The sequence below is a fragment of the Furipterus horrens genome, unplaced genomic scaffold (assembly GCF_987537825.1).
Source record: "Furipterus horrens unplaced genomic scaffold, mFurHor1.1.pri manual_scaffold_8, whole genome shotgun sequence".
Classification (NCBI taxonomy): domain Eukaryota; kingdom Metazoa; phylum Chordata; class Mammalia; order Chiroptera; family Furipteridae; genus Furipterus; species Furipterus horrens.
In genome coordinates this window covers 8,038,395-8,063,312 of record NW_028327178.1, presented here as the reverse complement: position 1 = coordinate 8,063,312, position 24,918 = coordinate 8,038,395, and the positions used below count along the sequence as shown (strand labels likewise).

Here is a 24,918-nt window from a genome sequence, read left to right as displayed (position 1 = left end):
GGGAAGGGCAGGTTTCTACCGAAGCCCCTCACTAGCTCCCTCTCAAGACGCTTGGTGATTTCTATAGAAATTGTGGGTTAAAATGCATGCATGATGCTCAGTGGAAGGCAGGAAGTGAAAATACAATGCCCAGCTACACTTCCTCATCCACTGGTAAGTCAGGTTGGAGGGCTGAGGGGCATCATGAACCCCACCCCCTGCCCCCCGCACCCCGAGGCTGAACCCGGCATCTGAGCTTTTCCCATCCGTGTTCCAAAGTGCCAAGTAGACCAGTGGTTTTAGGACTGAAAGTCCTAAAAGCTACTTCCATACAGTCTTCTTGCTTTTTCAAACATCCTGATCAGGGCGATTTCCGAAGTCTGTTTGAACAGTCTGTCATTATTTGTTTAAGTTTGAAAGCTGTATTAAATAAACACATGCTCATTTTATGTATCAGAAGCAACAAAGAGGGAGAAAGCAAACCTGGCCGTTGTCATGTGACCCCGACAAAATCCCGGCCTGTAGCTTCAGGAGGCACCCAGCTTGCTCCTGTCAGGAATGGCAAGGGCTCTGCCGGACTTTAGGGGTGCACCGAGCAGGTCCCGGGGGCAGGGTCCTTTCTTCTCCTGCAGGCCCCTCACATGATAGAGGAGACAGGCAGTGCCCCAGTTCTGGTCCCTCTTCCACAGACAGCTTCTCCACCAACCTCAAGCTCAGAGATCACAAATGGTCTGAGTCTGAGTTCCACCCAGGACCGGCATCAGTGGGGCAGGGAGGCCGAACTCCTACCCCCAGCCCTGTGCCGCAGGGTTGGAAGTGAGCCAGGGAGGTGTGGACCGAAACAGACCAGACTCAGACTCCCAAGATGGGGGAGGGGGTTGGCACCGGAAGCGTCCTTGTCCCTCCTGCATTGGGTCCAGTCCTGGGACTACTACCACTCCAATCTCTCCCTCTCTCTCCCGCTACCACACCTGCCTCGAGGCAGTCCACCCTCCAAAACCTTCCTTTTCCCCTTAAGAGTCCTTCAAAAAGCCCTGGCCCATGTGGCTCAGTTGGTTAGAGCATTGTCTCATAACTGAACGGCTGGGGGTTCGATTCCCAGTCAGGGCACATGCCTAAGTTGTGGGTTCGGTCCCTTGTCCAGGTACATATGGAAGGCAACCCAATCGACGCTTCTCTCTCGAATTGATGCTTCTCTCTCCTCCTTCCTCTCTCCCTTCCTCTCTCTCTAAAAGCAATGAGGGAAAAAAAAAAAGTCCTTGGGTGAGGATAAAAAAGAATCCTTCGAAAAGTTTCAGGTTGATTCCAAATAAAATGAGATTAAAAGACAAATTGAATCAGATGGGCAACAACTGAAAAAGAATGCTGAGTTCTCTTGAAAACAGTGGGGTGGGGTTTTGGAGGGACCCCAAGATGCTCTTACACAGTTGTCCCCCCGCCCCCCAGGGAAAGATAAATGCAGAGACCTTTTCATATTTGGCAGTGCATACCCAAAACTTTAATAAAACTATTGTCCTTTTGTTCGTAATTCCCCTTGCAGTTATTTATCTTGAAAACGAAATTAATAAAGTGCACAGGTTGTTTATAATAGTCAAAACCTGAAAACATGTCTGAAAATACGATTGGGTAAATAACTTACCGCACACCCAGACAAGGCACTACAGCTCAGCCCCTGAGCACTGTCCCCTAGTTAAAACGGCCCCAACGGAAGGCTGAGGGAAACAGGTAACAGCTAAACCCGCGTCCGCTCGTCCAGGCCGCTGGCTCAGTGCGGGTCCTCCGCTCTCCTGATTCCGCGGGGAAACTCACTACGGCTTGGTTGGCTGTAAACAAATTAGAAATCCAGCTTCCTGGCACCATCTCTGAACTGCCTGTGGATTATGATTTGATGAGGGCAGAGCCCACGTGGGGAAACGGATCCTGCCCCGGGAGAGCCTACAATCCAGGGAGGGCGGCCCCGGTGCGGGCGCACCTGAACCAGGGAAAAGCCAGGTGTGCCTCCCTTTGCACCCTGCCCGGAGCAGGACGCCTGTCCGCCGTGAGAAGGAAGGCCAAAGGACATCAGCGGGGCCAACAGGAAGTCAGGCACGGCTACCGGGTGCCCTGGCTCTTCTCTGCCTTCCATGACTTTGTCATTTTGTCTCCCGGGGCCCACCTCCAGGCTGACCTCCTGAGGGCGAGGGAAGGGAAAGGAAAAGGCAAGGATGCACCACAGTCACACAAAACCTGGAGCTGCCAGGACCCGTCCAGCGAGTTCAGATCTCCCAGACTGGTGTTATAATGCCTGATAAACATATTAGCCCCTTTGTAATAGGCAAGGCTGAGGAAACGTGGGCAGGCCAAGTGAGTCGCTCACAGTAGGCACTAATAAGCCGACTGAGGAGGAGGAGGAGGGGAGAGGCTGGGTCTACACTCGGGCCTCCTGTGCTTACTGGGCTAGAACACCGGCAAGCAGGGGGCTCTCCTACGTCCCTGGAGCCTCCTCCCGGCCTCCCTCAGGGTGCTCCCTCTCTCTGTGACTGTCCCCTGTGCCCCAGCCCTGACCCGGCCCTCAGCAGCCGCCTCTGGCCTTCAAGTGATGCTGAAGAAAGTCACCCAACCATGCAGACCAACGCGGCTCTACACGCATGGCCTCTGAACTCAGTGAGTTCTTAAAACCACTTACATGCCCTTAACCTTGGTCCTGTGCTTTCTCTGTTCCTCCTCATGATACTCCGAACAGCCCCCACCTTTCTCGTGTGTTCTCCTATTTAGCCACTGATGTCCCTCCCCGGTTTCTTCTCTGAGAAAATCCAGAGGTGAGGATGACGGCAGCTTCCTACCCTGGTGCACCCAGTAACTCACCTCCCTGGCCGTCCCTGACCCCGTTTACCCGGCACCCTCAGGCCACTGTCTCCCATCGCTTCTGGAACCTTCCTCCTGCAATTGTCCCTGCTTTCAACTACAATTTCAACCTCACCCTTCCTTCGGTCTCTTTTCTTCCTCGGCATATAAACATTCAGATTTCCTCAGCAGGGAACACACACTTATGAGTTCATTCATGAAGGACAAAGGAGTTGGGGGTATTTCTCCACAGACAAAAAAATAAAAATAAAGAGTAAATTCCGATTTCCTCAAAATGAGCACGCGGAGGCTGTGGCCCAGCCTCACCATTATCTTCTCTCTCCTCGAAGTCCTGGACAAGATGCTAACCCATCCCCAGAGGCTGCCTTCCCACCCCATTTTAATCCATGCAGTCTGGCTTCTTCCCCCACTGGGCCTCTAAACTGCCACCCAGAGGCCAGAAATACCCTCCCCCTGGTGACAGTCACTGGATGCTTTCCAGGTGTGTCACTGGGGGCTTTGATACATGGGACATGGAGCCTCCTGGAGAACTTCCTCTGTCTCCCGTGGGCCCTGCCCTCCGCTGATGCTCCCTGGGCTCCTGCCTGGACAGTCTTCTCTTTCTTTAGCCAACCTCCTTCCCTCTCATGGCCTCAGACACCATCCCTGGGAAGGTGTCTCTGAAATCTTTGCACCCAGCCACACCGGATCCTCTGAGGACCAGACCCTGACCCCAGCTGCTTTCTAAGACGTCCTGCCGGAAGTGACAATGCAGCCTGTCCAAAACCCAAGCCGGTGTTGTCATCGAGGCGCCTCCCCCGCGCGCGTCTGCCTCCCCTCCTGCCTGCACCGTGGCCACGCTGGTCAGTAAGCCCACACCCTGAGAGTCTGCTAGGTGTCTTCCTCCCCCGCCCCCCTCTCCCCCATCATTCACTCGTTGGTAAACCCCGCGGTCCCAGGGGAGTGTAAGCAGTTTATTTGGGAGACGATCCCAGAATCCACTCGTAAGGGGAAGGACAGGAGCCCCAACCGAATCCCGCTGCTGCAGAAAATGGACCTTTTGTTATTCCGCTAAGGGGCCAGGGAGCTCCAGTCTTTATTGTCTACGCCAGCTCCTTGCATCCATTGGCTGAGGGCTGCTCCGACTGCAGGCATCAGCACCCCAGCAGTGCTGCCTGGCATGTGCGTGGGTGAAGTGGGCTCTGGAGGCCAGAGAGAGCCCTCGGGAAAAGAGATGCAATTGCTGCCCTCTGGTCGCTAAGAGAGCGCTGAAGAGAAGGGCGAGGTGGGTGGACAGGGCAGTGTCCGCCCAGCGACTTCTCCACCTCCGTCACCCTCTCTCTCCACCATCTCTGCTATGATTTCCCATCTGATCTCTCCATCCCCCGTCGGCGGTCTGCCCGTCATACTGTCCCCATACTGCCACCAGCGTGGCCCATGCAGAGTCAAAGCCGTCACTGCCATGGGAACTCCAGATCCTCTCCCACGCCATCCAGCACTCCTGGCGCTCTGGCCCCCAGCCTGGCTCTCCTGCTCGGCTTCTGTCACGTGTAAAGTAACTTCCGGTCACTCAGGGATCCGCGGAGTCATTTTCTGCAGGTGACTTTCTCCAAGCCCCCAAGTGGGGTTAAATATTCCTGGGCTATTCCCTGCTCACATGTTATTTGAAGATCATCCGTTCACATGGCGGCCTTCTCCCTATTAGATCCTACAGGTGCAGGAGCCCCATTTTGTTTATCGTTTGGAACCCCGGAGCACATGTTTGTCACATATTAGGCACTCAGCAAATGTCTGTGAGCTTGAATAGGTTTTCCAAACATATCTTAATGGATAATATCTTTTAAAGGGAGGCATTCAAAGGAGAAATCAGCGGTGACAGGCTTAACCAAAATCCAGGGTTTTTTTTCTTCTTTGTGGCTGACTCTCGTCTTCCCACGTGGGGCCGAGGTTCAGCCAGAGCCAACGGTCAGCGTCAGATCCAGCTGGGCCAGCGTCTGTGCCCTATTGGCTGCTACGTAGCTTGAATGATGCCCCACCTGGACGCCTGTGCGCCTCCAAGGGCACTTCCCAAATTTAGTGCACTGCCTACCCCTCTGCAGGGAGAGTCCTGCTGAGTTGTGAGGACACCCTTGGAAAGAGCTGCCGGGAGGCAAAAAAGCGGTCATCTGGGGCCCTCACATGAGAGGCAGCCCTAATGCTGGCTGTACAGGACCGGGAGGTGATCAGAGGTCCTGAGCTGTTCCTGGGGAACAGACACCCCCCAGGTAACGAGTCCTGCACTCCACTACTGGCTGTGAGGCTCACGCCCCGGGCTGTCCCTGACTGCTCCAGCCCATGAGCTGCTGACGTGCACCTGCCAGGTGAGGGGGGGGGCGTGGGGAGAAGGAGAAAGAAGGAAGGATGGGAAGGAGCGAGGTGGCACACACGGCAGAGGGCAGCTCCCCCTGACGCCCAGGAAGCGGTCCTTCTCCAGACATCAGGGTGTCTGGGAGTGAAAGGGGAAGCCAGCAGCCTGGCGGCTGTGAGTGGTGGGCCCGCAGAGCACACGCGAGGAAGGGAGGACTTTTTTTCTGCCTGAATAAAGCAGCTGGTGAGGAAGTGACTCCATTTCCCCCTTATCATTGGCTGGGCAGGATTTCCTCTGCAGCCGCTTTGTGCTGAATGAGTCTTGAGGGTTCCGCCTGCAGCTCAGAGCCCTGTGGCCCTGCAAGCTTCTGTCCCCTGTGTTCTTCCTCTTACTGCACCCCACCCCCCCTCGCCTCCTCACCCCTAAAATATTGATTCCAGGTTTGGAGGAAAAGGAAAGGAGGCAGAAACAACCTTCGAGCATATAACTGAAGGACGCACAGCTGCCGGTGACTCCTCTGGCCACCAGCCTTGGAGGACCACCCCTAAACCACCTCCAGTGAATGGCGCTGGAACCTGGAGGGTCTGGGCCCAGGGGGAGGGGCTCGTTGAATCACAGGCCAAGGACATAAAGTGAAACCTAATCTAAGTGTCATCTGGATGTAACTAGAAACCTGCTAGAGAAATGGCAGAAGATGAAAAACCCAAACAAAACAGAAAACAACACTTGCCCGCCTACCGCAGTAGGTCCTCAGACTTTTGGGTGTATTTTGTGATGCAAATTGAGCTGAGGATGCAAATGAGACAGGGGCCCTCTGGAGCTAGGGAGGGCAGAAAACGAGAAGCCCATATGGTTCCTTCTTTTCCTGAGCAGGGCACAATCTGAAAATAATTTGCCAAGGAGTCTGAGGCTCTGGGGACCCTGCAGCCAAGGAGCTGGGGCAAAGGCCACTTGCCTGTCCACCTGCTAGAAGAGAGTTGAGCCAGAGCTGGTGTTCCCCAGGGTGGGATCACAGAGGTTCTGTTAATTTAACTGCCTTCCAGGCCGAGCTGGGGAGGCCTCTGGAGGGAAGACCACAGACAAATTCTCCGCTCTGTTAGCAACACAAAGACTGCAGGGAGAAGGTCCTTAGCCGCCTTCGAGCTTAGGTCCCTCCTGCCAGGAAGTACCAACAACCCATTGCCTCAAAAGACCATACCTGGCCAGGTGGCTCAGTCGGTTGGAACGTCGGCCCATACACCAAAATGTTGTGGGTTCCATCCCTGGTCAGGGCACATACAGGTAGCAACTGACTTAATGCTTCTCTCTCATATTGAGGCTTCTCTCTCTCTCTCTGCCCCTTCCCCTCTCTCTAAAATCAATAAATAAGACCATAGATGGAAATGGGCAATGCCATGCATCGATAGCAAAATGTGCTAAAATATTTTAATAATTGTGCTATTTGGTTCATCGTGTTCATATAATAAACCAAAGCAGGAGAGACTAAAGGTCGTATCTATACCAGACCTTGAACTCCTGTCTTCTGATCACTTATTCATTCGGAGCCAAACAGGTTTACAAGGTGCTGAGGAGTCTTAAAGCCAAATGAGACACAGGCCTTGCCCTCCAAGAACTGCCGGGTAATATTCTCAATCATTCACAGCAGCTTCCATGGGCCTGAAAGTTTTCTTAATACATTCAACACTCTGTGTGTGTAGGTGCCTTGATCCTTCCAGGGCTCTGGGAAGGCGAGCAGAGACCCAGGCACTTGACCTCGTTTTAAGGGTGCCTTCTGCAGGAGCTCACAAGCACAGAGGCCCCAGCAACCTGCCTTGAGTGGTTTGGCTTTAAAACAAAGTGTTTCCATTTTTCTTCCTTACCTTCCTCATTCCATCCCCTTCCCTTGGCTAGAAGCCTCCAGGTGCCCTCCAGCTGCCGGCGCCTGGCCTTTTCTTGCTTTGGGCTTAAGCTGTTTTCACTGTTTTGGGGAAAATACTGCTTTATGATGTTGTGTTGGGCATGAACATATGTAAAGAGAGTATAGTTATTACGACTCAACAGGAAAAAAGACAAGTAGCCCAATTAAAAAATGGGCAAAGAATTAAAGGGACATTTCCCCAAAGAAGACGCACAAATGGCTAAGAAGCTCACAAAAAGACCCTCAAGATCGTTAGCCGTTGGGGAAATGCATACCAGCACCACAGACACCACTTCACACCCACTAGCATGGCTACAGTGTGGAAACAGGGATGATAACAAGTGTTGGCGAGGAAGAAGAGAAACTGGAAGACAGTGGTGCTTTCTCAAAGAGCTGAACAAACACTACACAATCCAGCAATTCCACTCCTAGACAAAAACCCAAGCTAACTAAGAATATATGTTCACACAAAAACCGGCACACAGATATTCACAGCAGCATGATGGGTAATAGGCCAAAGTGGAAACCACCCAAACGTCTATCAGCTAATGGAGAGACCAACAAAATAAGCTGTATCCACACGAGGGAATGCTATTCGGCCAGAAGAAGGAATACAGCTCATACCACATGGATGAACCTTGAAAACACTATGGTCAGTCAAAGAAGCCGTTGCATTGATGCGTTTTATATATAACGTCTGAAATAGGAAAATCCGTAGGAACAGAAGCAGCTTAGCAGTTCCAGCGGCTGGGGTGTGAGGAGAATTCTGAATACGAGTGGGTACAGGGCTTTTTTGGGGGGAGAGGGGTGAGTGATAAACACATCCTGGAAGTAGATAAGAGTTGCACAACCTTGTGAAATACTAAAAACCAAACACTTTGAATTTAATGGTATGTCAATTATTTTATAAAAAATTTTATTTCTTACACAACATGAAGATGGGGACTAAACTCTTTTTACAACACGTGGCATTTGATAAAACGGACTCATGGGTTCTGTAATTCTTGCTCACGGGTGTGGGAGATGCGGTTCCTCTGGTTAGACAGTTTGTGCAATTTTTCCCTCCTTTTGGTGAATTTTTCTAAATGTAGGAGGTGGCGTGGGGGTGAGAACTGTTCTGGAGGAGAAGTTAGGCTGCCTGAGTGCCAGTCTGGGCGAGTGACTCACTGTGTCTCTCGGGCCTTTGAATTCCCACATCGAACCCTTGATCAGTAGCTCGTTCCAAGGATTCTCTCTCCCATCGGCCATCCTGGGCCCCCACAGTTAGTGGTCTTATTCTCCATTTCTCCTTGTGCATCTCTTAGGATGTACTTGAGATCTTCAGAGGCACGGCGGAGGCTGTGTCACCCAACTCCTATAAATGACTGACTTGGTCACCGAGGTCTGTCTCTGTATCCTCTGGCCTCTAAAACCGTCCTTTCCCCCAAATCCCGGCATGCCTCCATGCTTCCTGCTGTGAACTTCAGCTTCTGGGCCTCCGAGGGTCCCTCCTCTCGGCAGCATGGTGGCCACACTGCCGTGCCCTCTGATGTGCCTGCGTGCTTCCCATCTCTTTGTTTTTGTGACGGTCATTCAGGCATTTGTCCCACGAGCCCTCTGCCTCTCATGCCAGAGAGGATTAGAACTGGCAACGCAAATGGGCCTCAGCAGGAGGAGCAGGTGAGACACTCGCTTCTCCTCAGTATTGCACGAGGCTCTCCACGCACGAAGCGGGCCAGGGATCCCTCCGGCAGACGAGCATTTGGAATATACCCACCAACTGTTCTTTCTTGGGGTCTGGAGCCCCAGGTGTGGCTGCCCTCCCTGCTCCCGCCCTGCCGGTGCCCGTAGCTGCCTCGGTGTATGGGGGCATGACCTTCATCCCTGTATGCCTCCCTTCGGCTTGCTGTCTGGGCAGGGCGTGCATGCTGCGCTCCGCTGTGCCTGCCGCGTGGGCTGGGATGGCCCAGCCAAGGTGCGTACCCCTCTCACGGCTGCTGCAAGAGTTAATTCATGAAAATATGCCAAAAATGGGAACTGAAAGCAGATGCTTGCTGAGTTCTGCGGCTTGGTCTAATCACTGTCATCGGGAGGGGCGGAGGGGGGTCCTTCATTTATTAACCGTGGAGGGCCAGAGTTGGGGGCCAAACGTCTGATTCTCACTTGTTTAAATCAGCAAGTGTTGACTGAGGTGGGCAGTGGGGGGGAATACAAAGAACCCGCATTTCCTAATAGGAACTTGCTGAGAGTGGCCTTGGACGTGGAGTGGGGTAGCCAGAGTGACAAGAGCCAAGCAGAGGGAGTTGGCGTGGGCAGCACCTCGCGGGCACCGCCGGCTCCAGCCACGCCTGCTGTGACACTGGCGTTTAGAACGGGCTGAGAAATCAGCACGGGCGTCTCTTCTGGAAGCTCCTATTGGCACTGGCCCCAGGGCCCTGGCCTTGACGACAGGCTCAGACATCTGCCCACAGCCACATTTGTCCCCGATGGTGCCATTCTGGCACTGCCAGTCTGCAGCGAGTAAGTCACCAGCTCGGCTTAAACCTCCCGGGCTGCTAAGAGCACACTCGAAGGCACCCTGCAGCCTAACAGGCCTCACCCTGCTCTCAGCTCCCCGGTTCTGGAGCTCTGAGCCACCGTGTGCTGGTCAGCATGACTGAGGTGACCCTGCGCACCGCCCCAAACCAGGACCCCCCCTCCGTAGGAGAAGCGCGAGTGTGCGGTCTGCGCTGGGGGCCCGGGGTGGGAGCGGTTGGTGAGCTCGCGCCGTGGGCTCCAGATGGGCGTCTTAAGAAAAATCTGCTTTCACTTTGTAGTTTATGATTTAGTTCAGTTCACCTGGAAAGACTCAACATGAATAAAAACAGATGCATGTCAAGGCGCAGTGCCTGGCTCTTTGACAATCCTCTTCCTTCCACAGGAGACGGTCTTCCTGTGTCCAAGGAGGAGAGCAGACCTCTCCAGCATAAGGGAAATGCAAAGTCCCTGTCAAGGGCAGCAGCTGGGATGGGCAAGCCCCGGCAAGGTCAGCACTGTGGTTCTGGCTTCAGGCTCAAGAACACGTGGATGCAGGTGTGCCGGTGTGGCCTCTCATCCGAATGGATATTTACGATGCAGGACTTGTGACAGTGTGTGCTTTCTGTTGCCAGAACAACGCAGGGCCGTACACACAAACGGAGAGAGACAGAGACAGAGATCCCAAAAGCATTCATCTTCCATCACTCAGGCGCCCGGGGGATAGCTGACACCTGGCTGACCGGGTACAAGGACACCCTCTCGAAGTGGAAAGAGCCTGCTCTGGACATCAGCAGGTCAGAAAGCAACACATGTGCGTGGAATAAGGCCCGCAGGAGCTGCCAGCAGTAGGCACCTACAAGGAGAAAAGCTGGCCCCTGGGAGTTAGTTACACTTCCAAGGCCGCTGTCACATGCTTAGACACCTTTGCCACAGGCAGAGCAGACCCTGGGAGACCTGCCTGCAGACGGGGCTCAGGTATTTGATGGCTGGGTCCCAGTGGGGTGTGGACCATGCTCTGGGGCCCAGCACTGACTACCCTCAGGTAAGGAGCAGGGCAGGAACTCCACAGGCAGACCCAGCAGGTCAGCGGTCAGTGTCCTCGCCTACACGAACAGTCTCAAGCCTTCTGCCACCATAGGTGCCTGGGAGAGGGTCAGTGTGGGTGGCACCTGCTCCATGCACAGCACTGCACCTGGCATTCAGGGAAAATGCAGGCGACCGTGGTGTCTGCAGGGCAACGCACTCATGACCCAACACTGTGTGTCACCCAGATCAAGGACTCAATACATGCTTTCCGTGGGACGACTTAGAGATGACCCCTAAGGTCACACGAAGAAGCTCCAGTTCGCACTGGTGAAGCCTTCAGGGTGAACTTTGGGTCTAGCAAATTGTTATTTCCACCGTGAGAACCCCTTGGCCGAGTGCATGCATCTTGGAACCATGAGCAACGTGCTTTTCATAACAAACTGGTGCAAACTTTGGATGGCTCCTGCTAGCGCCGCCTTTCATGAGTGTGCCCACAGTTGCCCTTGCTTTGATCTCTCCTTTGGACATGTCTGAATCAAGTAATCCAACCGCAGTCAAACCACTTATCAAAGTATTTATTTAGTGTCCACTTCTGGGATGAGGAGAGAGAACTCACGGGTGTGCCAACCCCACAAGGTAGCCCTTCTAAACGACATTATACAAAGGGCCTGGGGTGAGAGAGGCTCCATGGCGCACCCCGGGTCACCCCTCTCAGAGGGGCCAAGCTGCGGTTTGCACCCAGGACGGTGCATCTGTGAGGCTCCCGCTTTTTCCACTCTTACTTTGCTTCTCCTGTCGGGGGCAGGGGACAGAAAAGTATGAGAGGCAGAGCTTGGGGAGACACGTGAGAAATGAGAGGTGAAGGAGGGCACCCTGAGGGGTGACAGGGATGGGCTGAAGGGGACCAAAGGTTAGCAGCTGAGCCTGGAGGGCTCTGCCTAGGGCAGAAAAGTGGGGATGGCATTTCAGGGCATGGGACCAAGTGGGGGGTTGGGGGCCCCGTTGTGGCGGGTCCTCAGGCAGAGAGCAGGGTCGTGGTAACAGAGAGAAGCCCCTGGGGCCACAGAGAAAGTATGAGTCAGAAGGGCTGCCCCCCACACACATCCCCCACCCCCCGCCCCAAGCACTCTGGGACCCAGACGATACAGCATGCACCACCTCAAGAGTTAAATGTGCCACACAGGCAGAGACGTGAGCAATTCCTTACACAGGATCCAGGAAAAGCCCTCTTGTCTATGGGGCTGCTACCCAAGGTATTCTGGGATGTCAAGGAGAGGAAAATTTCCTGGAATCACAAAAACTAGCCAGCTGGAGCCCTGTTCAGAACATTAAAGCAGGTGAACCAAGAACCTCTCTGGTGGCAATTGGATTTCGATCCTTCCAAGGGCTCAACTCAATGGTCCCCGATGGATCAGAAGCAACCACGGCTCCAGCAGGAACAGAAGTGGCTCCCCAACTTCAGGCACAGCCCCACGCCCGACGCTGTTCAACAGCCTGCCACCCAGCTCGGCCAGCACCCCATGGTCTTCTTCCCACCGGCCCGACCCGCTGGCCTCAGTGACGGTCTTCCCTGCTGACTTGGATTTGGGAAGTTTTCATCACTTAACAAAGCCAGGAACCTGCCCGCAGAGCATTTTACAAGAACCCGTCTGCTCGTTGGGTGTTTAATCCTTTCGTGCCCCGTGTTTCGGGAAGGTGGAAGTTTATGGGGCAAGTTCTTACTGCATTCAGGCCAGACACATCAGAAACAGTTCAGAAGGTGCCGCGAGAGAGAATAGGGTCCGGGCAATGTCTCCCAAATGCCAAATCCAAGAAGAGGAAGGCAGAGTCACCAAGTCTGCCAGGCCCTGCCCCTTCCCCACTGGGGTCCAGAGGGCAGAGAGAGAAGGACCTGAGCCATCCGGAGTCCACTGTAACACACATGCAGGATGTCACTCTTGTGTCCCCATCCCTTTCCTCTGAAATTCTCTTTCTGTTTTTCTCTTTTGTCTTTTTCTTTGCTTTCCTATTCTGTCTTTGTCTTGAATTTTGTCAGCGGAAGTTTGTTTTTCAGCTCTGGTTTTGTTCCCGGTCTCTCTTTGTCTGCCCTTCTCTAGGACACACAGGCAGCTCTGAGTTTTCTAGAAGATGGTGATTCTCACCCTCTGGGATGGCTCAGTGAACTGAGACCCTGCGGCCATGGAAGGGCTTGGCCACAGCTGCGTGGGGACCTTCCAGCCCTCGTGCTGGTGACAGGACGTGGTGCTGCTGGGAAATCTGTGCTGCACTTGAACCCTGCAGGAGAGGGTGCAAGGTCATGCAGCCTGACAGGCCACCAGGCTTGTCGTCCTGCCTGAGGTCACGGCCCCCACTCACCCTGTAGGTGAAACGCCCCTGATGCAGCAATGGGACAAGAAGACAGGGAGCTGTGTCGGATAAATGAGCAGATTGCCAACGTCTAAACGTCATGTTTCTTTTGTGGGTTTTCACCTCTGCCAAGTTCTTGGAATTCTTAAGTCTTACAACTTTATGTGCTTTTCATTTCCGCTTAAACCTGAAACGTCATTTAAATGCCTTCAGAGACAATCCTGACTGACTAAAACAACCCAGAAAGCTGGAAAAAGATATGAGGGCTATTCCAAAGGCACCCAGAGGGTCCTTGAGAGATATTTGACCCTAGGCATAACTTCAGGGTTGATGAATTACAGATTTGAAGAGGTAAGTTCTACTAATTTGGTCCATCAGTTGGAAAAGGTAATTTTATTAAGGGTAATATTAAATGTTAAAGTATTATAATTTTAGCCTTGGCTGCTGTGGCTCAGTGGATTGAGCGTCGGCCTGCGAACCAAGTGTCACTGGTTCGATTCCCAGTCAGGGCACATGACTAGGTTGCATGTCAGGTCCCCAGTTGGGGGCGCGTGAGAGGCAACCACACAGTGATGTTTCTCTCCCTCTCTTTCTCCTTTCCCCTCTCTCTAAAAATAAATAAATAAATAAATAAGTAAATAAATAAATAAATAAAGTTGTTTAAAAATATATATATAATTTCACTGCCATCATGTCTAACAAGAATTTCCAATAAGAAAGGAAGAGGCCAAGTTTTGACGTTTGGCAATAGACTAGACCCTTTCCAAGCAGCAGTTGGGGCAGAGCCGTGCTGTGTCTATAAAGCTCATCACGCCATCCCCGGCTGACACCTGTGTACGTCTTTCTGGCCTGCTCTCTTGTCCCATCACAGCCCACCGAGTGGCCAGACCGTGGCATCTGGGTGCCGACCACTCCTGGCTCAGGCCCTCTGCTTGTCATCAAAGGAGCCAGCTCTCCAGTTCCCAGAGCCTCAGTTGTAACAAGAGGAGAGGACCCCACCTGTCCTCTCACGGCCCTGTCCAGTTCTAAGGTTACATAACTTGTAGATTCCGGGATCCCATTGGGGTGTGTGCCTCAAAAGCAGGACGGATGAAAAGGGTTAAGTAATTGGGATACTGGGAGACACAGGCCACCAGGGCCTTTGGTTTCTCACCGAAAGCCCCAGAGTTGTCATTCCTGCTATTCTGGGTGCACACGGAGGCCTGAATCCTAGAACTGGTTTTACAAGAGGGAACCTGGAAGTAACTAACTGCCCTAATAGCGAAGCCAGGAATGCGCTTGATATTCTAGACATCAAAAGAAACAGTGCCCAAACCTCCAAGGCACTGGAGATGAGAATCCCAGACAGGCTTCTGAACGTCCCAACCACACCTGCTTGGGACTGCCTGCCACAGCCAGTCGGGACGGTAGGGCAGGTGGAGCGAATGCCATGGTGCAGTGATTTTATGAAAAATTAAGAGGTGCCTTCCTTGGACAGGTCCTATGTACCGCTCGTAAATAAGAATCATTGGTGGTAACTTTCGATGGTAAGTTAATGCGTCATCCAAAGGAATGTTATGGTTTTCAGATAACAGAATCACACGTTACTCAGAATCACATGCTGTTCCTTGTCGGCCCCTCCAGCGCTCCTTGGAGCCCCTGGACCTGCAAGTCTTTTCCCAGAGTAGCTCTTTCCCTCACCGGCCCCTCTGGAAATGACAGAGAAAAGCCGTTCAGTCATTTCTGGGTTATCAGACTGTGAAAATTTTGTTTTTCAAGCTTCAGAAGATTGTTGAACTACTTTTTTTTTTTTTTTTTTAAATTTCAGATAACTCAAAACTGGTCTAGATTCATGACATCAACCTTGGCATGTAAGAAGCATCAGGAATGAGGACTTTGCCTTGTTTGGAACCAAAAGAGAGGAATATCCACTTTCTCTCTCTCCCATTTTTATTAAGACAGTATTTTTTCCTTTTAGCTGGATGATGTATACTTTTAACATTCCAGGAAAAAAGTGTCAGTGATATGCAAGTCATAATAAGAGAAAATCAAAAGAAATGCAATTACAAGGAACAAGGAACTTCATCATTTTTAGTATGAAATGCCCAGAGGAAAATCTAATTCTGAAAATTACCAGCACCATATAAATGAGAAGAGAATATATGAAAAGATTTGTTATTAAAAAAAAAAATTAACAGAATCCTTCATCTTTCTGGCTCTTGGGCTTTCATCCTTATTTTTAAAAGCCGAAAATGATCCTTTGGTTGCTGGATAAGGACTGAATCTCACACTGATGCAATCTAATAAATACTAGGACGTGGCAACGGACCTGCTTGGTCTCTGGTCTGCTGCCTGGAACACGGAAGGACACAAAAAGCGATGCTATAGAGTGAACTCTATCAAGAATGAAGCAGAGTCTTCTCTTTCCCCTGATTATTATTATTTATTTATTTTTTTTCTTGTAGCCATTTTCAGGGACCTTAATGACTTCAATGTCTTTAAGGCTCGTTAACATGGCTTTACTATTGCCAGTTTTCTCTAACTTTCTGCATAAACACATTCAGGTAAGCAGACTCATTTACTGGCTTTCTTTCCCCTGATTATAAATGTATCTTTGTCAATGAAAACAAATAGTCACATGGCATGGTAGAGGTGATGTACAGTTTCCATATCTATCAACTGGTTTGACCCTCACAAACAACAGATGTTATGACTGCTGTCACCCCCACTTTACAGGTGACCCACAAGAGGTAACTATGCCAAGCACCCATGGTGAATGGACGGTAGAACCAGGACTCAAACCCAGAATTCTGACATCAAACATCTGGCCTTTCTGCTCTCTCAAATGGCCTCCCTAGACATCACTGACTCCCAGCTAAATGGGCTTCCCGGAACCAAGGTGTTCTAAGCTTGAAGGTAGTGGTGACTTGCCTATTTCCAACACCTCTGTCTCTCTGAAGAAGTTTAAATGATCAGAAAAAAAGTCAGGCTCATTGAGATCATAAATGTTGGCTGATGTGACGGGGGTCAGAGTTGTTTCTGAGTCACTGGTCTAACCCAGAGAGATTTAATTCCACCACCCTCGACCCATATGAAAAAAAACTGGAATCATTCATATATTAATTCATATATTAAGAGTGAGAGTCAAAATAATAATGCAATAACTCAGCCTTCCTTTACGAGCCTTTTCTGGATGGAATCTCTTATTTTCCTTTCAAGCCTGAAAAGCAGCCCTGTTATTACCGCAGCCTGGCAGAGGGCTAGGGTGAAGAAGGGACGGCTTGCTGCTGATAACTGATTTCTAACCGTTTATCTAGTTTTTGTTAGGAATCAAACATGATGCTAAACTATACTCTGCTCTCTACAGAGGGGCTTCCCCTGACCTAAGGCTGTTACATTTGGGGAGAGAGCTTTCCCTTGTCCAGATGTGATTCCCACCCACCCCAAATTGCTAGTGTCAGCCTGAAAAATGCAAGGAACGGAGATCTGGTAGAAAGATTGCTAAAATGTCTCTTCTTCCTTCAGCAGCATCATGTCAGGAGTGGAGTCCATGGGAAACACTGCTCTGCCCTTCAGCAACAGTGGTGAGCCCAGCAGGGCCCAAAGAAAACCAGGAACATCACTGTTCTGTCCGTAGGGCATTGTAATAACTTTTCTTCTTTCATGGCAATGTAGATCTACTCTTTCTTCCTTCTCTGGTCCCAGTTAATTTGCCACCCCACCCCGACTCTGTCTCAGCCTTTGGTTTTGTTCCCATAAGCCTTCTCTGTACCTTACCGTGGGGCACCTATCTAGAACCAGACTCTGCTCAGCCTTCTCGTGAGCTGTTTCAGTCTGAAAGGCCAGCGGTCTCTACGGAGGGTGAAGACGGAGATTTAGACAGAGGTGCCTCGCCAGGCCGATGCTTAGCAGACACAGTTGGGAGAACTTCTGGAAGAAGCAGCTCTGGAAACGGTGGATTGCAACCTCAAGTCTGACGCTCAGGATGGAGTTGTCTGGGTTGGGAGAGTGGGCATTGACTTTCCCACCTCCCCTGGGAGACTCCTACCGTGCCTCTCCAGTTGGTCAGAGGACCGAGCCACATCATCTCCACCAAGAAGACACATGGGGCCTCTTTTCATCCTCACTCTACCGTGTTCTCTTTGTAGCAGCTCCTAATGACTCGGTAAGTCATCTTGGTTTCTTCCCCTGTGAGGCGACCAGGGGCAGCCCCTGCTTCTCTTTTATCTCACTGACTGCTCAGAGGCAATTTCCCCCTTCTTGTGCTTTTTCTATGTGTTAGCCTCTAATTAATCTGTGCAGATTTCCCCTCAAAACTCCCTTCCCCTTACTTTCCCCCATGGTTCATGCCCCTCCCACCGTCCCATTCCGCCCCCCGACGGAAAGACCCTCCCGCTGCGTTCTTCACTGAGCACCAGTTATGTGTCTAGCATGACCTCAGCTCCGGAGTGGACTCAAGAGAAAACTACACTCATTCCCCCCGAACCCCTCTAGTCGAAGGCCAGTCTGTGGGAAGTCGGAAGGGGCAACACAAGAGAGGACAGCCTACGTGGCAGACTGTGTGACGCAGACACGTGGGCCTCGAGGGTTCTGAGAAGGACAAGACCGACCGGGCAGTCCTTGCAGGTGAGGGAGCAGGGGTGAAGGTGGCTGCCCAGGCTGGAAGTGGGGGGCGGAGGAGCGTGTCCCCGGGAATGCCTGCCTGCGTGGGCAAAACAAAATCTCATGGAAAAGATGATTGAAATGAAAGTCAGAGCTTATTAAATTTCTGTAGGCCCAACCCAATTTCTCATCGTCCCCAGTCATGTGGATACATGCTAATTTCCTTGGCAGCCTTAGATAAAGCTTTTAATGTGATTTGAGTCCCTTAGAGATTAGCACTATTATAAATATAAATGTTCAAACACAAGCAAGTTGAAACCAAATGCCCCTCAAACACTGGCTTTCTGTTATATGAAGGTTTTCGGGGGTGCATCGAGCCGTGGAATAAATGAGCTAGAAAACAGAGTTCAGCGGGCCCGTGGGCTAATTCTCAAGGCCTGGCTCCTTCCGGGGAAGTAACAAGCTTAGGAGCTGCTCTCTCTGAGGATAATCTACAGCAGCTGGCAGGTCCGCTTTGGACAACACTCTGAGAAATACCAAATCAGATCTTCAAGCAGGGACCTGGGCGGGATGTGCTGAGACCCCTGCCCAACGGCATCCTCGTGTTCTAACTGCTTCCTCTCGCTTACTAGAGACTCTCTAACAGACCGTGTTGTACGAGACATCAGGAGCTTGTTTACACAACGAAGGGAAAACAGTTCTTTAGAAATGCACATTTGACACCCAACCAGTGTCAATGCCTTGGGAGCAGAAATGGGGCGCTGGTACTGAGCCTGGTCTTTTGATGTGGTCCTTATTTGCTGAGCAGAATCACCGGTTGGTAACACCTTGTGCACCCAGTGCGAGGTGCTTGAATTTTAAAAACATATCTCTTTCCAGAAAATTCTAAAGTGAAAGATTTTCTTTCATTCGTTTGTAAACACTTTCCCCCCAGTTGGCCCAAACACCTCAGGAGTTACTGTCAAGTCACGTGAAGGCAGAACACACCGTGAGGACTGGCTCTACTCTTCAGCCTCCTAACAACTGTGCCTGGGGCTTCCGTCAGACTAACCGACCAACCAATTTACAAAGGGCTACCCTACAGGTTCTCACTACTGAATAGCAGAAGTGCAAAGCAGTCCCAGGAGGAACAACGATAAGCCCCCATGCCTGTCCTCAGCACACGTTAGAGGTCCCTTTCTTACTGATAGATGTAATTACGTGGGTTCGGTGACGTTTGCAGGACACCTGCTCTAACGGGGCGGTTTACTGGCCAGGTGATAATGCCTCACTCTACTGGATCTTCCTTCTCAGTGTGTGCTACTTGTCTGCCAATGGCTCCTTCAGCAGAGAATATAAGCAGCTCTCACACCCAGGTAACCTCAGCTCAGATTCCAGATGGCATGCAATTCGCTTGCATGAAGCTCTACCGCCTGCCCCCCTCCGTGCACCTGAGAAAACCAGCCTCTGATCCTGCACCTCCACTTCCCACACTCCCAGGGGCAGCTTGATGAAGAGCAAGGGGTGCAGACTTGGAATAAGGCAAAACAGGGCTCAAACCTTGCCTGAGAATTACTAGCGGTGTCAAGGAGTTGGATGGATTAGTTAGTGGCTCTCCTGCCTTTACCTGGAATGCTGAATTCCAGCCCACATTAGATGAGATGGTTCCCTTCTCAGGGCCCCAGTCTCTTGATTCATAAAACCTGGAAAACAAGACTCGTCTTGAGTAGTCATCAGAATAAGTGGCATCTGCACATCACACAGGGACTGACGTTTGGTAGTTGTGTTTCCCTTCCATTCCTCTCTCAGCTTCCCATTTCAATGTTAGCAATCTCAATTTCCTTTTCCTGGGGACCCTCTTTATGACAACGAGTGATGGGAATTGCATGTATGAAAATAGCAGTGTGAAATGTCTGAAGCTGGTGAGGCTCTTTTTTTTGCAGGATTTGTAGTTCTTGATTTTAGGATCTGATTTCTTAACACCATTAGTCAAAGTAAGTTCTAAAAATAAAAGACAATTCAAATTAGAGCTGATGCCTTTGAGCTCTCTACAGGCCTTGAAGAAGAGTTATGAAATCAGTCGAAGCTATATTTCTTCAAGACTTTGGTGCAGGAAGCCCAGCCCGGTCCTCCTCAGGAAGGAATTTCTAATCCAACAGGAGAACACCTGACCTTGCACTAACTCAGCCATGGGGTCCCCGCTGGGAATGCTCTATGCAGAAATGGCTACATCAAAAGCCAAGGGCAAGTCCAGAGAAGACACACAGCTGCCATAGAGGGGTGAGGACCTTCTATTAGGCAATCGTCTTTAAAACTCAGGTGTGGTCCTGAAAAGGGGAGGCTTGAGGTGGCTGCTGGGGATAGTCCTAATCTCATAAAGGCACAGAGAGGGTGACAATCACGTGTTCATCACCTACCTAGACCTTCCAACTCTGAGCCAGTCCTGTCGACCTGGGGCAGGCAGCTCAGGGTCAAGGATAACGCAGTACTATTTCACAAACAGGGATGGATGGATGGGAACAGCCGCCGCCCAAGCATGAGAGAGCTCACACGCCCCTGACTGCAGCTACAGCCCTGGTTAGGGGTCTCTGGGCTGATGGCTCCAAATCCGTTACGAGCCTTAAACCCTAATTTGGAACCAAATATATCCACATGTTCATCAGGTACCTCAAACCCAATATATCCCAAAGTGAACTTACTGAGCTTGGCCTAACTCTGCCTCTAGAAGCCCATCAGCCCAACAACAGCCTACAGCTTAGACCAAAGCACAGAAAAGCGATCCTCAATGTCTCCCTCTTCCCTCCCCACCGACCTCCATCATCATCATCTCTACCACGTGGGTGCCCCCTCCTCCAGTCCCCCAGAGGCCAGCTCCCTTGGCCTTGCTGCATGGCTCCTGACCTTCCCTCACGCTGCCCGCTCCAGCCTGCCCTCTGCGTTGCTGCCGGGGGTTCCTCTTCAACCACAAAGCGCTGCGTCCGTGTCGGTCTAAATGCCCTGAGCGGCTCCCAATCAACCACAGGGTGAACTGATTCCTGCCTCCAGCCTCACCTCCCCCCTGCCCCCTCATGCCTTAAACTCCCTGTACCTACTGGCAGCGTCACCCCCGAACCTCACACGCCCAGCTGACCCCGGCTCACGGCACACCCTTGTCCTTCTCGAGACTCTGCTCGTACGTCCCTTCCTCTGCGAAGCTTTTCTTGACCAAGCCCCGTCGCCTCCCCATCACGCCCATTTCTGATTCTGCCCCTCTCTGCTCACTGCTGACCCCTCTGCCACATGTCTGCCTCCTCCTGGAGTGCAGCACCTGTGGGTGACTGATCTCTGTCTTCCCAGGTTCTAACAGTGTCTGGCACCTGGTAAAAGCTGTGTTTGCAGAATGAATAAATGAATCAAAATTACAAGTATTTAAACAGCCTAATCCATAAATATTGTGCTTTGCTCAAGGAAGATAAAGTCATTATACTTTGGTCCGGGAGTGTAAGGACTCTCTGGACTGGGACAGTAACATGGTGTGCGGGAGAATCTAGCCTGGAGTGAAGACTTCCAAGCCCACTGTTTCACAGCTTTATGACCTTTGGCCATAATATCTAATGCTTCTGGGTCTTAGTTGATCTGTCCATAGAGAGATGAAGAGGGCACGGTAGCCATGGCTAGAAAGGCTGGGAGGAGAATGCGAGATGGTGTTCCTTGGCGGGGGCACCCCGGGCAGGCAGTGTCCCCTCTATCAATTAACAGAACTGAGCCGAACCCAGACCCTGAAAGGCACTGTCCTGGGCGAAGGGGAAAGAGCAGGCCAGAGCGCAGCGTGCACCTCGAGGGATGGACAGTCAACGTATCCTCACCTGAGAGGCTGAGAAGCCACACAGCGAGTGCATAATACCAGAGGAGTCAGGAGGCTGAACCTGACCCATAGCCAGGTTGGCATGGAATGTGGGGTGCGGTGCGTGGGGAGGGCTCTTTGGGGGTGAGGGTGGGGAGAGAGCCTGGTGGGAGAGGAGGGTCTCAAAGAGCCGACGTGCTTGAGGGGGCACGGGGAAGACGGGGTGCTAGGTGAGGGGTGTTTTCCTTGCGTGGGGGTAGTGCTTTTAAACTTGTCTTCTGCTCTCTGCTGCCTCCTGTTGGTGTGGGGAGGGAAGAGCAGAGAGTGGCTAAGATGGAGACAGGGAAGGGCAAGCAGACAGGGAAGGGACAGAGACATGCAGCGATGCAGGCAGGGGGTACAGGTGGGCAGGACTGCTTGTCACCCCGCTCCCCATTTCTCTTTGCAGGTCTGAGGCTCAGCGTCCACCTCCCAGGACCCCGGTGTGGACCACGGGTGTGACCAAGGTGAGCTGTAAGGCCAGAAACCAATTTAGCCCTGAATAATGCCCAGGAATAGCCGCAGAAAAGGAGGGAGAGGCACAGGAGTGAAGCAAGCAAGAAGTCACACAAGCCTTGTCCAGCAGCAAGGGGCAGTGGATTGTGCCTTGGAAGTGGGGGCCGGGGAACAGCAAACGACTTGTCCCACTGATGCCAGCCTACTGTTTTCCATTTACAAGATGTGGCTGGGCTGTAGGACTTAGGCCTGGCCAACTGTCCCCTCGGAGGCAAACTTGCCCGCTGCTGAGAAACTCTGCTTGGGAGGCTTGGAAGGCCCACCCTCGACGCCCACAGGTGTGCTTCCCCATCTTGTTCTCACCCGAGCACCGTGACAGTGTCGCGTCCACCTGCCCGTTCCCTTGACATTCACAGAAACACCAGCAGGCTTCCTTCAGAGGCCTAGGAATTGCGGGGCCCCCTCTCTGCTTAGTAACTGCAAACGAGTGGACTTTGTCACCCCAAGGGGGTCTCTGTGCCCAGAGCCCTGATTTCCCAGGGGGCCAGAGGGTCAGGTAGAAGCCCTTGCCCAGAGGGGCAGCCCTGAGGCTGGAGGTGTGAACCTCGGAGGCTTTGCTCTCCCCCTTTCCTCCTCTCATTGCCACACCCATCCCCCCAGCTGGCGCACAGCAAGAAAAAACCACCGCAGTTACTCCTGGGAACAGGAATCTGGGGCCACCCTCCTTTAAATTTAGACAGCAAGTCCTGGAGCTAAGCAAGAAAGCCTTTGTACAAATAAACAATTAAGTTAATTGTGGGTCTGACAATTTTATTTTTTTCCTGAGGAATTAAGTACCCAAATGGAGTTAGGTTCCCAGGCTGAGCCTCTATCTGGAAAAACCAGAATGCAAGAAACTGAAGGAATAGGGCCCACATCCCAAGTCCCTTTATTTTTTAAGTGACAAAACTGAGGCCTGGACAAGTGGAATGCCATCCAGCATGGCATTTCATGATGCCTTGTTTGAAACCAAGTTCCACGGCTCCCCTCCACCCAGACAGATGTCAGGAACACGCCACCCGGAGCGTGGCCCGGGAGGGCATCCATGGAGTGTCACCAAGCCTGCCTGCACCTCAAGAGGTGGCTTATTTCATGGAAACCCTTCTCTTGGGACTGGTTCATAAAGCCATGCACGCGGGCACAGGACAGAGTCCCTTGCCTGGCTCGGGGACATTGTTTTCAGTGAAAATGAGCCTTAGCTGTTTTCAGCTTTAACCTTAACCTCCAGCTGGCTTTATCTTCTCGCACTTATTCTAATTGTAACGCTGTGCACATTGTAAAGGTCACACCTGTGTTTATACACCATGTGCTATCAAAATACCATGAAGAGAACACTATGTGGTCTCTATCAGGTCAAAAAAAAAAAAAAAAAAATGGGGAGAGGCCGGCTTGACTCCTAACGGGGGCTGTGTTGTCCTCGAACACCGAGCCAGGCCAGCGACCCGGAGGTAACCCGTGGCTTGCTGTCAGGCCCACACGCACTGTGTATTGACAGAGAAACGAACAGGCACCTGTCCGGTTTCAGGATGACTAGGGAGTTTCCAAAGTGGACATGAAAAAACTTTTACACTGTACCCAAACATTCTTTTTTTTCAAAGCCCAAATTAGAAAGAAAACAAACATATTCGGGGCATAATGTGGCAGGAAAAAGAAACTCAAAAGTCAAGACATTTCATAAGAGAGGCTCCGACCGGTCTGAACCCACCTGGCCTAGCGTCTAGGGTTCCTCTGATGCAGGTGGGAGCGGGCTGCAAACCCCAGAGGCCAGGGAGAACGGCTGTCCCAGGTGGGAGGCCTCTGCTGTTTCCCACGCTGCCAGGGTGCAGGGTGCGCATGTCGGGAAGTGGGGAAGTCACGGGGAGAGGAGCTAAAGGGGTATTTTTCTAGGCTACCCTAGTGGTGCCTTGAGGTGCAATTAATAAGTAACTGCCTAGAACAGCTCCGGGTGAAGGCATTTAGCCTACCACCTCCCTCTGCCATCACAAAACGATACCTTCACCTGGCCTCCGAGGGACCTGACCCCAGCAGGGACTTTGCTAATTAGAATAGTTTCTCATGGTGCAGCCTTGGAACTGGCTGGCTGTCACACGCTCGCCCACATTCCAACCACCGGTCCCTGTTGGATCCTCCAAGCGCCCCAGGCCAGCCAGCCAGTCCCAACACAGCAAGACCCACCTTCCTCGAGGCGGCCCCTTCTACCTGCTGGCCCTGCACTGGCCGGTCCCCCGGGGGCACCTCGGACACAAGCCTGTCCCAGCACTGGGACCCAAGGCCCACAGCCATCTTTCTTTCGTTAGGCACTCTCTGAAGCTGCGTGGGGAAAAAAAAATTCTAGGCTTTAGAATAACCTTGCATTATACCGACTGGCAAACAGGTCGGTCGGCTTCAGTTAAGCCGGGCTGGAACCGATCTCGCACATTAACACACAAAACACCAACCACCACTCAGCCGGGGTGAGTCACTAGTTCATGGGAGAGTAGCCAGTTTATAAAAGATACTGGATCAGTTAATTGTTTAAAGTCACATGAATAGAAATTACGCTCAGGTTATCTACTTTTTACAAGAATATCTGCACTGAGTTCCTTCCACCGAGGCGGTGCACGTCAGGTCCTCCTCCATCCCACCGTCGTCAGCCTCACGTGCCCGGAGGACAGCGGGGCTGAGGGACCAAGGAACCGGAGGGATGGCTGGGCAGACAGATTTTTCACCCAGATCACAAAAACACAACTGAAAAAAGCTATTCTTAAGAAGACTCATGTACCATAAAAGGGGAATTTCCAGAAGCCTCTGATATTAGCAATTCGCCCTTCCATTCCCTTCCTCTCTAGTTTCAAGATGAGGGTGAAAAAAAGACTGACTTGTCACCAAAAAACACGAAACTCTATACAAACGTGGAAACTGACACAGTCTCCCTTGCGGGAATTTCCACACCTGTTCTTCTGATTTGCCACGAGGAGGAGGAGAGAGAACGAGAAAAGGCAAGGGTACCGTGGCCCCCATCCACCCACATTCAGACATAATCATGAACTCAGTTTTCTTCCTTTTAAATGAATATCATCACGGAGCACATGTCTTCTTATTCCGGTT

General features: G+C 51.7%; 1 protein-coding gene and 1 non-coding gene across 2 annotated transcripts in view; both read right to left on the bottom strand.

Moving 5' to 3' along the window:
- Window positions 1-24,918, bottom strand: part of BCL2 (BCL2 apoptosis regulator) — a 163,423-nt gene that overhangs the window by 6,044 nt on the left and 132,461 nt on the right. The window lies entirely within an intron of this gene.
- Window positions 15,351-15,481, bottom strand: LOC150002484 (small nucleolar RNA SNORA33). The gene has a single exon (XR_016512884.1). It is a non-coding gene; the product is annotated as a small nucleolar RNA SNORA33 (small nucleolar RNA).